At 37.5% G+C, this 14,676-nt stretch overlaps 1 protein-coding gene across 10 annotated transcripts in view; it reads left to right on the top strand.

The window, feature by feature from the left end:
• The first annotated feature begins 2,382 nt into the window (after positions 1-2,382).
• Positions 2,383-14,676, top strand: part of KCNJ16 (potassium inwardly rectifying channel subfamily J member 16) — a 51,862-nt gene continuing 39,568 nt past the window's right edge. For 2 of the 10 annotated variants that reach the window (XM_070226039.1, XM_023652133.2), the window contains exon 1: positions 2,501-2,629. The gene's annotated coding sequence lies outside the window, so the exon portion shown is untranslated. Of the gene's footprint in view, positions 2,630-2,652; positions 2,734-14,676 lie in introns of those variants that run through there. The other 8 variants (XM_014739081.3, XM_070226035.1, XM_070226029.1 and 5 more) reach the window with 8 other exon arrangements.

Raw genomic sequence — 14,676 nt, 5'->3', positions numbered from 1 at the left:
AAATATTTTAGGTTTTGAGGGCTGCATGATCTCTGTTGCGATTCTGAGGGTCATTGAACTCTTCTCTTGTAAAGTGAAACAGGCCATGGACAATACGTAAATGAATGAATGAGCGTGGCTGTGTTTCAATAAAACTATTTATGGACACTGAAATTTGAATTTCATATAATTTTCACATCACAAAATATTATTCTTCTTTTAATTTTTTCCCCACCATTTGAAAATGTAAAACGAGTCATAAGAAACACAAGTCAGGAGGACCAAACAAAAACAGTTTGCGAAGGACAGAGCTCGAGTAGTGATACCTCAATTCCATACAACAGGGAGCCCCTTTGTATAGTCAAACTTCTTTTTAGACCATTGCTAAAGTCATTGAATAGCAATGAAGTACAGATTATTGAAAAAGAGAATTATTTATCAAAAAGTTTTTACCTTCACTTAATGAATTCTCTCATCATCTTGTTATCTGATACATCTTAAAACAAATATGCTCCTCCAATTTTGCCTCAGTTTCTCTCTGTGTTTCGGAGGAGATTCCAGTTCACCAAAGCTGAACTTCAAGAAAGTTAATTTTCAGTTAAGGTAGATTTAGGAGGCATAGACACACAACAGAGAAGCCAATCCAGATAATCATTTTTATTTGGCTTTAGAAAGTGTTTTTCTACTTACATGTGAGTATGGGTGTGTCTGATGTTCTGGGAATTTACTTCAAACAAAGGAATGAAGCCATGCTGTGATGATCTGACTCAGTTGGAGTTGGGAAGCCGTCCAATCTCCCCAACTTGCCTCCTGTCCTGCTCTTCTCTGTGGTATTTTCTATGCTGTGTTTCGATGTCTCATCTTCTCAGATCAATCCAAACACTCAACAAAGCCACCTTTCCTGAAATTGTCCTTGGAGAGCAGAGAAGTTATGTGTACTGTGGTGGTTGCGTTCTTTTAAAAGTCCCTTCAGATGAAACACTACTGAAGGGAGCTCAGCTTTCAACCAAGCCAGTAATTGAGCAGAGTAATTGATAATACTCAAACAACCAACTCAGTCTTACTATGGATAAACCACAATGAAAATTGCCTTGATTAACATGGAAATGGAAACATTTCTCAAGTCTTCAAATTTCTTGGCAGAAGAGTTAACCTCTTGGTCTGCTGCTTCCCTGGCATTTATGGGTGATTGAAAAGATAGCTCCCTTGGAGGGTTCAAACTCTTCTACCTGTTATTGTGTAACAGATCGCAAACCATGTACTCCTATCAGAATGTCAAAACCTGAGTGACAGTTAACAGTGTCTAAGTGTCTGCCTGAGGTCAGTGTTGTTGTTGTATTTATTATTATTATCCCATTTTACTGATGAGAAAATTGGTGTGCAGAGAGGTTAAGCAGCTCCCATTGTCACAAAGCCTGTAAGTGAAGGCACCAACACTGAAATCCAGTCTTGTCCTTCAAATGTTCATGCTTTTAAAATGGAAACAAAAACCAAACAACCCTCAAACAGCAACTATGGTCAGAACCAGAAATGGCCCCCCTAAATTTGGAAAGTTAACCAAACTGGATGTGGCCTCCTTGACCCCCGATTACCAATGCTCTTTAGAGTAAAGAAAACTACTAATTCCTTGCCAGCATGATACTCCTTTTGAGCTCTCCTGGATACAGCTCCCCCAGGTTCTGAAGTGCTTAGGATTGTTATTTCTTTAGTTCCTTGTGACTGCTTTTCACATTTTCTGGACCTTTCTCTTGACTATACCATTATAAAATCACCTCTTTGCTTATCATTCAATTTTCTGACTTCTGATCAGCTAGCTTGACCACATGACCACCTTAACATTTCATTTAATCCCTTGGAACCTATTGCTGGGGCAGAGGAACAATCAGACTTTACATTTTGGATCTGGGCCACAGTCTGTGTTTTATTTGTCAGCTCTGTCTTAAGCTCTGATTCTTGGGGTTCGGGGAGGGAGGACCCTCCAGCCTCTATCTCTCTCTTCCATTTATCAGGGCTTCAACTGTGGATGCTGGTTCTTTGGAACTGTGCTGCCCAAGATTAGTAACCATTAAAGGCATGTTGAACAAAGGAATGAATGGATGCTTAGCTGTTTCCAGTTGTCCTGTCTCAGTTTTCATTGTCACGCAATCTCAATCCTCACCCGCTAAAATGTAGATAAAGAGTTCTGGTGAAAAGAGTTTCTTTGCATTGCCCAGAGAAAGTCTGAAAGTGACATGAGCATTTCTGTAGATTAGCTTCCAACACACCTGTTTGTAAATATTTGAGTCACTTACTGGCATTGTTGAGCATATTTCTGGTCCAGGAAATCTTCCTTCTTTGTACTGCTGGCGGAACGAAAACTTAGTCATGGTATGCCTGAATGACCTTCACGCTGTACCTCCTCCAGAGGCAGAGAGGCGGTGAGGTAACCTCAGTCTCAGCTGACCGGCTATCACCTGCTTTATAAGATGCCAAGGGCTACCTATGTAGATTCCCAGGGTGGAACTGTAGGAACAAACCAGTGTCAATGGTTAACCCAGATTCCTGGTGTCTGGAGCTTTTCTTCTCTTTATTATTAACCAAGCAAAAATGTTACCATTACCCAGCTGTGAGCACCTAGTTCATAGGTCTTCTATGGGGAGAGTGAATAAAGGTAAGCTTCGCTCTATTTTTGTTATTCTACAAAGTCACTCAGCCTATATTTTGCTCATGTTGGCCTCTTTGTTTAGAGAGCAGCCATGCTCTGTATCCAGCAATGTAAGTATCAATGTTGAATTAAATGCAATTAAGATAATTTAATTTCCTATCCAAGTGCTTTAAGTAGGGGTCAGTGTGTTATATTCCTTGAGTTCTTTTGAAGCTTTGGTCAAAAGTAGTTTCAAATTGGTCTTTGCAGAGTCTATTAAACAGATCTTATGTGCCACTAGACCTGTAGATTTCTAAAAGTGACCTTATTCCACAATTTCTTTCAAAAGCAAATTATTACATCTTGTGTGTATGTATCCATTTATGAATACATAGCTTCAAGCATTGAAATATGCATTTACAACCCCCGTAAAAAAAACTTCAAGAAAAACAGGTTATTTTTTTCTGAAAATTGTATATAATGAGAGAAAATAAAAGAATCCATTTTTCTAGACTGATTTTAACATAATTAGAAGTAGAGAACTTTTTTCTTGTCCATTAAAATCTTAGAACTTTTGTCGTTGATTTTTTATGCAGAAAAGTGTGGACTTTTTGATCTTTGCTTGCTGGATACCATGAATTCTCTCACATATCTAGTTGAATTATTTCCCTTGTTGGTGGATGTAGGTGGTAAACTAAAACTTTTCTACAAACCAGATGGATTTTGATCATGTGCATTATACTCATATAGTTATATGAACTGAAAGGTCTTTGAGAAAATAAGACTGGAGTAATTCTTCTGCGTATTACTCTTACAAGAGTCAGATCCTCAAGGAGAAAAATATATATTAATGTATCTTTGCCACTTTACCTTGGAAAATGTAGGCAAACCTCTCTCTAGGGCTTAAACCACAAACGTTTTGTAGAATACCATTTAAAAACTTCCTGAAATTAAGCTGACAAGAAGTTTAAAAGTGCATAGGGTCCAGAGTTCAATTCAATTCAAATCAACAGAGAGAGAAAAAGAGGGAGAGAGACAGAGAGACAGAGACAGAGAAAGAGAAAGCAACAGACAGGAGAGAAATAGAGCAACTAATAGATGTAATTCCTGTTTAAGTTTATTTTTAGAACATGAGAATTGTGGTAAATCCAAGACATCATCACATACTAAACAAGACCATGACAACATTTAAAACTGGGAGAAAAGACTGGAGTGGGAGGAGCACTCAATATGCTATTTTGATGCATTTTCCTAAATAAGTATATTTTGACTTTCGAGAGAATAAGAGTTTTCAAGGTTATTAAAAAAATATTTTATTCCATTATACATGTTAGTGGTAAGTCCAAGTTAAGACTTGGACATAAATCAGTTGAAAATTATGAATTGACAAAAAGTGTAGTTTTGCAGAAAATGATTGATATATAAAGGATATTTAAAGTAAATGTTTGGTACCAAAACACCCATATATTTAGTGGAACCTTTTCTTTTTTGAATTTGTAAAACTCTTCATTTGGAGAAACTGTTCAACTTTTGTCCCCTATGAATTCATCCTCGAGTATTCTATGTTTCTTCCTTGTACTAGGAAAAGTGGCCTCAAATCTAACTTTAGGAATAGCGGATGGAAAATTTCATTATTTCAGGCATCACATAGACTATAAATATTTCTATGATGGGGTGGGGAAATAAGCATTTTAGTGCTTACTATGTCCTGGATGCTTAAACTCTATATTCATTGGATCTTTGTCTCAAATTTGAAAGGAGCTATTAAATTCATTTTATAGATGAAGCTTAGAGTTTCCAGTTTCTGGCTGTGAAATCTTGGGAAAGTCATGTAACTTCTTAGGGTTGGAAACCAGCGAATAGGGCTCTAAACAAGCAGCCCTACTGAGATGCATATTGTCTTAGTCCTTTCAGGCTGCTGTATCAAAAATACCACAGACTGGGGGATTTAAACAACAAACATTTATTTCTCACAGATTTGGAAGCTGGATGTCCAAGATGAGGGTGTCAGTACATTCAGTGTCTGGTGAAACCTACTTCCTGGTTCATAGAGGGATGTCTTGTCACTGTGTCCTCACATGGCAGCAGGGACGAGAGAGCTCATGCCATTCATGAGAGCTCCACCCTGATGAGCTAATCACCTGCCCAAAACCCCACCTCCTAATACCATCACAGAGGGGGTTAGGATTCAACAGATGAATTTTAGGAGGACACAAACATTTAGTCCACAGCATCTGTTGAAAATAAATGCAGAAGGTTGAAATCAACTCAGACAGGTTGTTTTCAGTTAAAATTTCCAGGCCTGAGAGCTCCCCTTTGGGATAAAAATGGCTTATCTACACTCTGAAATGCATTGCATCAAAGGATTCCTATGCAGAGATTAGTAAACTGTTGCTTCTTGCTTTCTTAGCTGGCCAGCCTCAGCAGACTTGGAAGAGAATTCTTTTTATCATCATTCTTCAGGCCTTGTGTATCCTGGCCTCTGCAACTATTTAAACATAAGGGGTAGATGACTTTATTTTTCTTATAGTTGCTCTTAAGTGAAAAAGATGGGATCAGGTTTTTTCCTCCTGTCACTCCAGAGTTTATTTTCTACTCTGAAATCAAAGATTCAGATGCGAAATGTATATAGCATTTTAAAGAGGCTTTTCACTTTTATTTTTCATTTTATTTTATTGTTCTGAGGAAGATTAGCCCTGAGCTAACATCTGTCGCCAATCCTCCTCTTTTTGCTGAGGAAGACTGGCTCTGAGCTAACATCCGTGCCTATCTGCCTCCACTTTATATGTGGGACGCCTACCACAGCATGGCTTGATAAGTGGCGCTATATCCACACCCAGGATCTGAACCGGCAAACCCTGGGACATTGAAGCGGAACGTGCAAACTTTACCACTGCACCACTGGGCCGGCCCTGGCTTTTCACTTTTAAATCCAACTTATTCTAGTTACCTTGGTTCCGTATTCACTCTCTTCCAAAAATAGACCTGAAACTGTTCTCAGATGTAAAGGACGATTGAAAAAAGTAAATCATCTGAGTAAGAAACAGCCCCAAATTAGATTTATCCAACAATTCTGCATAAAGAGTGTGATTTTTACCTTAACATGTTCCAGAAATATCACCTCAATTCCAAATTTTATTTTACTTATATATGAGTATAGTAGTAAGACTTCGAATGGTTACACAGTGTTAGATTATATTCCGTAAGATTTATTCTTTTAACTTAAAAACAAACATTCATTTACTCCTCCTTATTTTTTTAAAAAAGAAAAAAGCATGTTCTAGAAACCTGACCAAAAGTCTACTTCATTACGGCAAATTTTAATTTTTCATCATATTCCATTTTAAATGTGAATCCTGTTCCCATGCAGTCAATAATCATTTATTAAGTCTGGATACAAAGATGACAAAGACCTGGTCCCTGCCCTCCAGCTGGCAGAAAAGGCAAATCTATAAATAATTAAGGGAAATTCAATGGCCTAGTACCTTGATAGCATAAGATATGATTAGCATATCAACCAATTGAACCTCTTTTTTTCAGGAAAACAGTAGGGCGGTGGCCAAGTTTATGGCATGGTGGGGGTGGTCCTGGGTGTTCTTTTGGTATTCAGAACCTTTAGATACTGAGATATTGTTTTTACTGTGAACTTTTTTTACAAGATTTTCCTTTGCCAGAAGCTCACTCTGACAGTTCTCTTCCAATTATTGTTTTCTTTCCTCTACAGCTTAGTAACTGTATTAGTCAGGGTTCTCCAGAGAAACAGAACCAATAAGATATATAGAGAGAGAAAGGGATTTATTCTAAGGAATTGTATTAGTCAGGTTCTCCAGAGAAACAGAGCCAGTGAGATATATATATAGAGAAAGATTTATTCTAAGGAATGGTTCACATGATCGTGGGGCTGGTAAGTCTGAAATCTGTAGAGTAGACCTGAAAATTAAGGTCAGAGTTGATATTGCAGTCTTGAGTCCAAAATTTTCAGGATTGACCAGCAGGCAGGAAATTCAGGCAGAGTTTCTATGTGGCGGTCTTGAGGCAGAATTGCTTCTCCTTGCTTCTTCTTTGGGAAATCTCAGTCTTTGATTGGATGAAGCCCACCCACATTAGGGAGGGTCATCAGCTTTAGCAAAGTTTACAAATTGTAAATGTAAGTCACATCTAACAAATATCTTCACAACAACATTCAAAATGGTGTCTGACCAAACAACTGGCATCATAACCTTGCCAAGTTGATACATGATATTAACCATCACAGTAACATAGGGCATTTTTCACCCTGATTGTATTTTGCGGTACAGTTATTAAACATTATAAGTTTGAAACTTCAGTTTCTGTAAAAGAAATTAAGAACTGTACTTTACTAGTTATATACATTTTAAATTCCATAGAATGTAGCATTTTTAGTGCTACAGCTTTTGATTAATGCTATTTGGTCAAAGAGAAAATGATTTCTTTTAATTGAGACAAAAAGCAAGTTATTTTAAAAGACTCTCACAGTCCAACCTTCTAATTGCATTGTCCCCGCTTCCCTTAACTTCACTTTCTGTGCCATATCTCACAGCTATTATATATTCTCTCCTATGTTTTCATGTGGTTTATTTTTCATGTGTACGAGTCCTGACTCCAAATAACTGTGTTCACAGTAGTAGCAACATGCCAGGAGCTACGAGAAGCCACAAGATAAGCATGGTGTACCTTTTAGAAGAATTCGTTTAACCCAACAATTTAGATGGAGAGTAGGAGGAATTAAATAATTTAACTGATAAGCAGTTTAAATCATTATTTTTGTAATGTAGATATTGTGACATATATATATGTACATCAGAATTCAAAACTAGCTTATACTGTATATATCATATATTGTGCTAGTATATATTGTATATTGCATATATTGTAAAGAAAAATCATAAGACTGGAATATTTTGAGCTTGGGCCCAGTCCTTTGTGTTATGATCTCAGATTCTCCAGGATTTGGGGTAGGAAGAAGGATAATGTGCTCATTTCTCTTCTGTTTCTTCAGGATTTTTTTAATGGAAAATTTTGAGAAGCACCATTAAAGGATGATTTTTGCGAGACTAAATTCTTGGGTTAGGTTACTACTTGATTAGTTAGTTGGCTTTGCCCCAGACAAATATCTACTCACCCACAAACTTGGCCAATCTTTTCACAACTATGTACTCTTCTCATCTCAAGTAAGACTATTCCAAACAATGGGTAATTCAGGACATTCTGTCTCTACTTTGGGAAAAGAATTCCAAGGTAACCTCACAAAACAGGCACCTGGCTTAATGGCTGAACCACAAAAATTGTTCACTAGATCTCTGCTTCAAGGTTCTCCTATACAGAAGCGAAAACATTGAGTCTGCTGAACAAGAGCTTACTAGCTCTCCCCAACTAACTGGAAGACGCACTCAGCCATTCCCGATGAGCTATGAGGTCATTAACTGACCTTTCAGTGTTCTCATAATGTACTACTGAGTTCTGTTTATAGGCGGTCCAGTACAGTCCTTCCCTGGATTTGCAGCTAAAATTTGAGAAGCTGCCAGAATATCAGAGACTATGAGCTGTACACCAGGATTGTTACATCAAGAAGCCTGCCCTTTTGTATGTTTAGCTTGCCTTTCATTTGGGTCAGAATTGAGTCAACTTGTGGGTGGTTAGATAAAACTCTAGGAGAAAGTAGTATGGCTAATTTGAGCAAATTATCTAAGACTTATGAGTTACACATATTTAAATTTAGGCTTTGTGGGAATAGAAGGCGGTTTCATTTCCTTGTGACTAGAGATTTATTTAACAGTATCAGATAACAATATTGAGCTGAAGATAAGATTACACCATTTGCATTAGGAGTTTAAAAGCTAAAGAAATATTCAGAGAAATGAAACTGAATAAACCAAAATCACAAACAAGCAGGCTCAAAAAAAGTCAAACAGAAGATAACTATGCGGTACTTTACGCTTACAGGAATTAAGACCAGTAGAAATCAGAATAATGCTTCAATGCATTCTATTGCAATAGGCAGAATATTTTTTGCATGCTTCTCCTGCACAATTGTATCAGTTCATTCCCGTTCTTTGCTGGTGTAAAGAGTAGACACTGTTTCTCCAGTTCTGCATGGAATTTGATTGTGATCTGTTGGAGCAGCTTGTGCAACAGAAGCGCAGGAGTACAGAGTGAGCAAAGACAGGAGGCGAGGCAGAGAAGCCTAAAATTGTGTCTTGTAGACATTAGCTCTTCAGAGTCCCCATGCTTCTTTTGGTGTGGAAAATATGTGACTGTATTCATTGTTCACAGAGTAATACCATGATAATTGCTATTCCGTTAGTACAGTATTGTGAAACCTGGTTATTTTAGGCATCAAAATACTAGCATTCAGTAACCTCATTGCCAGTAAACAGAATGTTGTCATCTTTTACACTGTGGTTTCATGAATTGAACAATGGAACCTCTTTTCTTCTAAGTAGGTGTACAACACTCATTCCATTGGGTACTAGGTATATAAAGATAAATCCATCAGTTCCTTCCCATTGGAAAAGCCAAAGCCTAGCAAAGGAGAACACAGGCAGAAAAACCAACTGTGCCTGGAGAATTGAGGGAAGCTTTACAGTGTAAATAATACTTGGGTTTTAGCTTGAATAAAGAGAGATCTCAGCCTAATTTATAAAGAATTTAACAGGTTTGGGAAAATGTGAGAAGTTCCCTGTGACCAGTATGTAGGGTTCTTGGTGTGAGGATGGAGGCAGAGTGGTAATAAGTGAGATAAAGAAGTAGGTACAAGCCAGGTACAAGGGAAGGATGCCTGTAGTGTGCACCCTTCTTTGCAAAATTACTCGGGACCATAGTTCTAAAACTGAGCTAGTTTCCCATTACCTGGGACTGATTCTACAAATGGAGGATTTAGTAAGAAATGGGGAGAACAGAGAACAGATCAAAGAAGCGAATTAGTGAGTTTTTCCTACTTTATAGATAACTCTTTGGTTCTGATGCAAGGTAGTTTTTTCCAATAAATAAAACTATTTCTAACTCAAAGAATTTGGTAATTGCTTATCATGGTTCTATTTTCTTCTGAAGCTGACCATTCCCTGTCTTTTATTGTCCTAAATTGCTAGGTTAGTTAATGGTTAATTAAGTTAAACGTTAGTGTTAACTTAATGCCACTCTGTATGGAGTAGGTGGTCAGAATATCTTTTCACAGTTGGACAGAGTGCTTAAGATGGTTTTAAGAGTACATCTACACAGACTCAGTTCCTCTATGAACCAAGGGATGAGTAGATAGACTAAAAGAGGGACCATAGTGCAGTGGAAACAACATTGGGCTCAAAGTCAGAAGTCTTCTGTTTTTTTTTAAAGATTGGCACCTAGGCTAACAACTGTTGCCAATATTTTTTTCCCCAACCCCCCCCCGGTACATAGTTGTATATCTTAGTTGCAGGTCCTTGTAGTTGTGGGATGTGGGACGCCGCCTCGACGTGGCCTGAGCGGTGCCATGTCCGCGCCCAGGATCCGAACCCTGGGCCACTACAGTGGAGCGTGCGAACTTAACCACTCGGCCATGGAGCCGGCCCCAGAAGTCTTCTGTCTTACCATCATTATACACTTATTACTATTTGACAGTAAATAACTCTTTATCATCATTTTCCTCATATATAAAATAAATATGAATTTCCCTAGTGGTTCTGATTCTCTGATTAAGCCTTGATGATTGAGCCTGTTACATATATAATTATCATAATATTCTGATAAGATTTGAACATATATAATGGCTCACACAATCTATGTGAAGCTGTTGTTTCTACATCTGGTTCTGGAGCCTGAAACTGTGAGGCAGGTAGTGGGAAAGGCAGATGGATGTGAAGTGGAGGAAGACAACAAAAGCGAACCAGTGAAGATTAGCTGAAAGCCACCAGGATGAAATGGAGCCCATGTCTGTCACTTAGAAAATGGGAGTGGCCAGCAAGGGAATCTGGTGCCGTCCCTCATATAACCCAGGAGCCATAGAAACTGAAGGAGGAGTCGTCCCAGTGGGAACTGCAGAAACTGTGGGTTCGCCTGCTGCCCCAGGCCAACAACATGAGCCAGCAGATCACTAACGATTTTCATGACTTGCCACAGTGCCTCATGCCCTACGCCAACCTTCTGATGTAAAAAGAATGTGGCTATTTGTTCCCTTCCACCTTAAAAATGTCATGCAAAATGTCTCTCATGGCCCAGGCTAATCTGGAACTATGAAGGGAAGGGAATTCTAGGGCATGTACTCCTAGTTTAGCTAAATAAATACAATCCAAATATACCACCTGCCGTTCAGAATATAAAACAAATGATTAAGGCATAGTTCTGGCCTCCAAATAGCTAACCATGTGGTGGGAGAGAATCTTGATTCACTCTGGTATGTGTTACAATAGAACTGCTTTGCCTCTTTTACAAGCATAAAGTGAGATTAATGCACACAAATAAGCTTTGAAAGTGTTAAATTTTAAATGGTTTTCCAGGATCTCATTTTGGTTCTTTGGCATTAGGTTACCTCTATTTTTAAAAGTAAACACTGAAAAATAAATGTATTCTAGATATTTTAATAAGTTTGCATTCCCTAAGAGCCTCTGGTCTTATTTCACTTCGTAGAGTAGTGGTGCTGAATGGATAGCAACCAAATCTCTACGCTAACCCAGATCCTTCCCTTCACGTACTTACTTACTCAAATCACCAACCATTTTTCCACAGAGATGATGTTTGTCCCACTAGAGTATAACTTACCTCTCTTTTAAGGTGATAAAAATAACAGAGATGTGTTAAGAAAGTACCAAAATTCCTTGACCACTGATTTTGAAAAAAAGCATTGAAGACAGGAAATAGCCTCAAACTGTTATGCCAGAACTTATTATGAAAACTACTCCTTTATCAGCACCATCTTCTCCAGATTTTCCCTACTACTTCTTTATTAGATTATTTTAAACTAACTCATTCACATTAGTCTTCTGCCTCAGTTTCTCTTCCTATGATGCTGACTAGTTGGGTAGATGTTGTATATTTCAAAGACTTCGTGTTTTCTCTGTGTGTCACAACAATAGTGTTACAATGATGGATGGTTTCATTGTTTCTTTGAGAGGTTTGTTTCCACATCCCAAATATTCCATTACCAAAGTCATGAAAAGAAGCTGTTTTTGCCGAATCCTCTATGAATGATAGGAAACTACGTGGAGAAACTTATGAAGCATTTCACCTACCAATAACAAGGAAACATGTCTCATTTCACAGCAGAAATAATATTTTCAATGTACCAATTGATTTTTCTTTACAAACACACAGTGCTAACTACATGCTGTGCATTATTCTAAGTGTTTTACAAATATTAGTCCTTCCATCTTCATAACGGAAGTTCGTTTTTCAGATAAGGAAAGAGGGGCACAGAGAGACCATGTAAAGTCACACAGCTAGTAAATGGCTGATTTTGGACGGTCTTTCTCTATAATATGTGTCTTTAACTATTAATCTAAAGAAACTCAATTCCCCATAAATTCATGTCGGTGTGATTATTAGAGATGATAATTGTATTAATACTTGATTTAGATTATACACCCAGCGGTCAACAAACCTTTGTACACAAGTCAAAGTGATAGCCTGAGACATGCTCAGGCATTGAAATTATAAAGTAGAATAAAATCTTACCATCTGAACCCTGCTCTCTGCTCTCTGATTATTGATTTCTTTGAAGTATTCTATTTTGCATGGCAAGCATTAAATTGCATTTTCTCTATCAAGGCATTTAAAGAATAAAAACAAGCAAATCAGAAACAGAAAAGGAGATGTCTGCACTCTATTTAATGGGCAGAACCCCAGCTGCACCAGCATGGGGATTTGTCATTTTCATCACGAACTAATAAATACAAACAGAATTCTAACAACGTAAATCAATAAGGATTTCACTTCATTGAGGAAGTATAATATCCAATCTAAGGAAAGCAAATCTCATTGATGGGAGAAAATGCCATTCTTTTTTATGGTCCTGATGATATATAGGAGTCTGTTGGCTTTAATACCAAATATTGAACTAATATCAAATGAGCCATTCGTTTGAGGAAAAAAAATGTAGATAAAAGCAGAGCCCTATGGGCCTCGACAGATTTCTTTGTTTAGAGTAGAAAGTTTCTCCTTAATTAATCCAACATAAAGTAGCCTCGTTGTGCCAGTGAATATTAACTTCATTAGTTAGAAATGACTGCTCTTGATATGCCAATATTTACAGTGAGAATTTTAATGGAGAAAGTCGAGGCAGTTTCAGTTTTCATTCTTGTATTAAAGTTACTTAATTAAGAGTAACAGTGATGTGAATTGCCTGTGTTTGCCATTCATTGCATAGCAAATCCTGTATTTCACTGGTTCTGCCACGTATTACAAATGAAGTCAAATTTATATTTTCAGAAAGATCATCAAACAAAAGCCAATGATGAGCATAATAAAATTGTATTTTTGAAAGTAAAATATTTTCAGTATTTTATGAAAGAAAACTACACTTCTAAGAAAGAAAGCTGTTAACATTAAATTTTTACTATTATTAATCATTTTTCAACATTCATCAAAAGAATGTCGGTTAAAGAAAGAAATAAGATGTTTACTTTTTAAGTTGAAAAAAATAATATTGGAAAAAATTTGGCAGCTGCCCTACCCTTAAGACTGTTGGTGCATTCATCTTAAAGATCGCTGAACTCCTGAAGGTTCTAATAAACTTCTGTGTTGTGTTTGGTATTTCCTTTTACGTAGTGTCAGCTTTTAAACTAAAGACCAGACCATCTACTGGTCTATTTTTATTTTTCTTGTTTTGTTCATCTTTACTCTTTTTTTGATTTGATTCCTAATGAAAATAACAAACAACATTTGTGGTAACACTTCAAAGCTTAGAAAATTATTTTACATCAATTATATCTTCAAAACAACTCTGTGAGAGTAGTGAGAGTAATACCAGCAGAATTCTTATTATGGTGATGGAAACACTAGAAGGACCAGGTAAATTAAGTGACATGCTGGTGCATGGCAGACAAGGGAACTCAGGCTCCAGGGTTTCAACGCCAGACCCATTCCTCTTTCACATACCACCCAGCTACTACAGTGTGTTCTCTCCTCTTCTATCTTTGCAGTCAAGAAATCTTAAGAGGGTAACAAGTGCCTTCTTAGTGTAGCATCGGTTTGCATTTTAGAATCATACAGGCCTGGATTTTAATCTAGGCTCTGCCACTTATGATTTATGTGATTTAGGCTTGTGGTTCTCAAAGTATGATCCAACACTAGCAGCATTAGAATCACCTGAGAAGTTCTAAAAAGTGCAGATTCTCAGGCTCCACCTCAGACCTACTGAATAAAAGCAACTCTGGGCCTGGGGTCCAATGTACCAAGTGATTCTAACAGACATTAAGGTTTGAAAACCAGTGGTCTAGACCAAGGCAGTTTACCACTATAGAAGTTCCATTTTCTCTTTCAGTTGGGTCAATGATAGCTATGCCATAGAGCTCTTATGAAGATTGGGGCTTCATACGGAGTAGATAGGTGCTTTAGGAATGCTGACATTGCCAGGGGATTGAATTTTGTTGCAAGGGTTAATTCCAACTCCTTCAATCAACTTGGTCCTCCAAGAGAAGAGAAGTGAAGTGGTCACCTTTCTTGGATGCGGCACTATTCCTAAAGCTGGAAGAGATGACTGTTCTAACTTGTGGGTAAACTGGATGGTACACGCTGGCTATATTTGAAGTAGTTAGTGGCTGCCATTGAAAAGAAATCAAAGTAGGCCCAGTGATTTCTTCTGGTGGGAACTTTAGTAAAAAATCAGAGAGGGGACATGACCTCTGTCTTTGTCACTACCAGTTTATTTGCTGTTTGTTTATGTGATTCTGGCAGTTGTGTCACAATAGCTTTGCCCAATGGTCAATTTTAGTACCATGGCTTGAATTATTTAAAATTGGTCTATCTAAATATGCCTCAGTAGTTCAAAAGTCCTCAGTTTTCAAAAATCTATAAATTCAATTTAAAAACTCAATGAAAAAAGTTTTTCAGCCTATGTCCACCAAAATATATGAAAGTTGGTCTTA

This window comes from Equus caballus, chromosome 11 (genome assembly GCF_041296265.1).
Source record: "Equus caballus isolate H_3958 breed thoroughbred chromosome 11, TB-T2T, whole genome shotgun sequence".
In the NCBI taxonomy this organism is placed as follows: domain Eukaryota; kingdom Metazoa; phylum Chordata; class Mammalia; order Perissodactyla; family Equidae; genus Equus; species Equus caballus.
The sequence above is the reverse complement of the archived record's forward strand: the minus strand, read 5'-3'. Positions and strand labels throughout refer to the sequence as shown.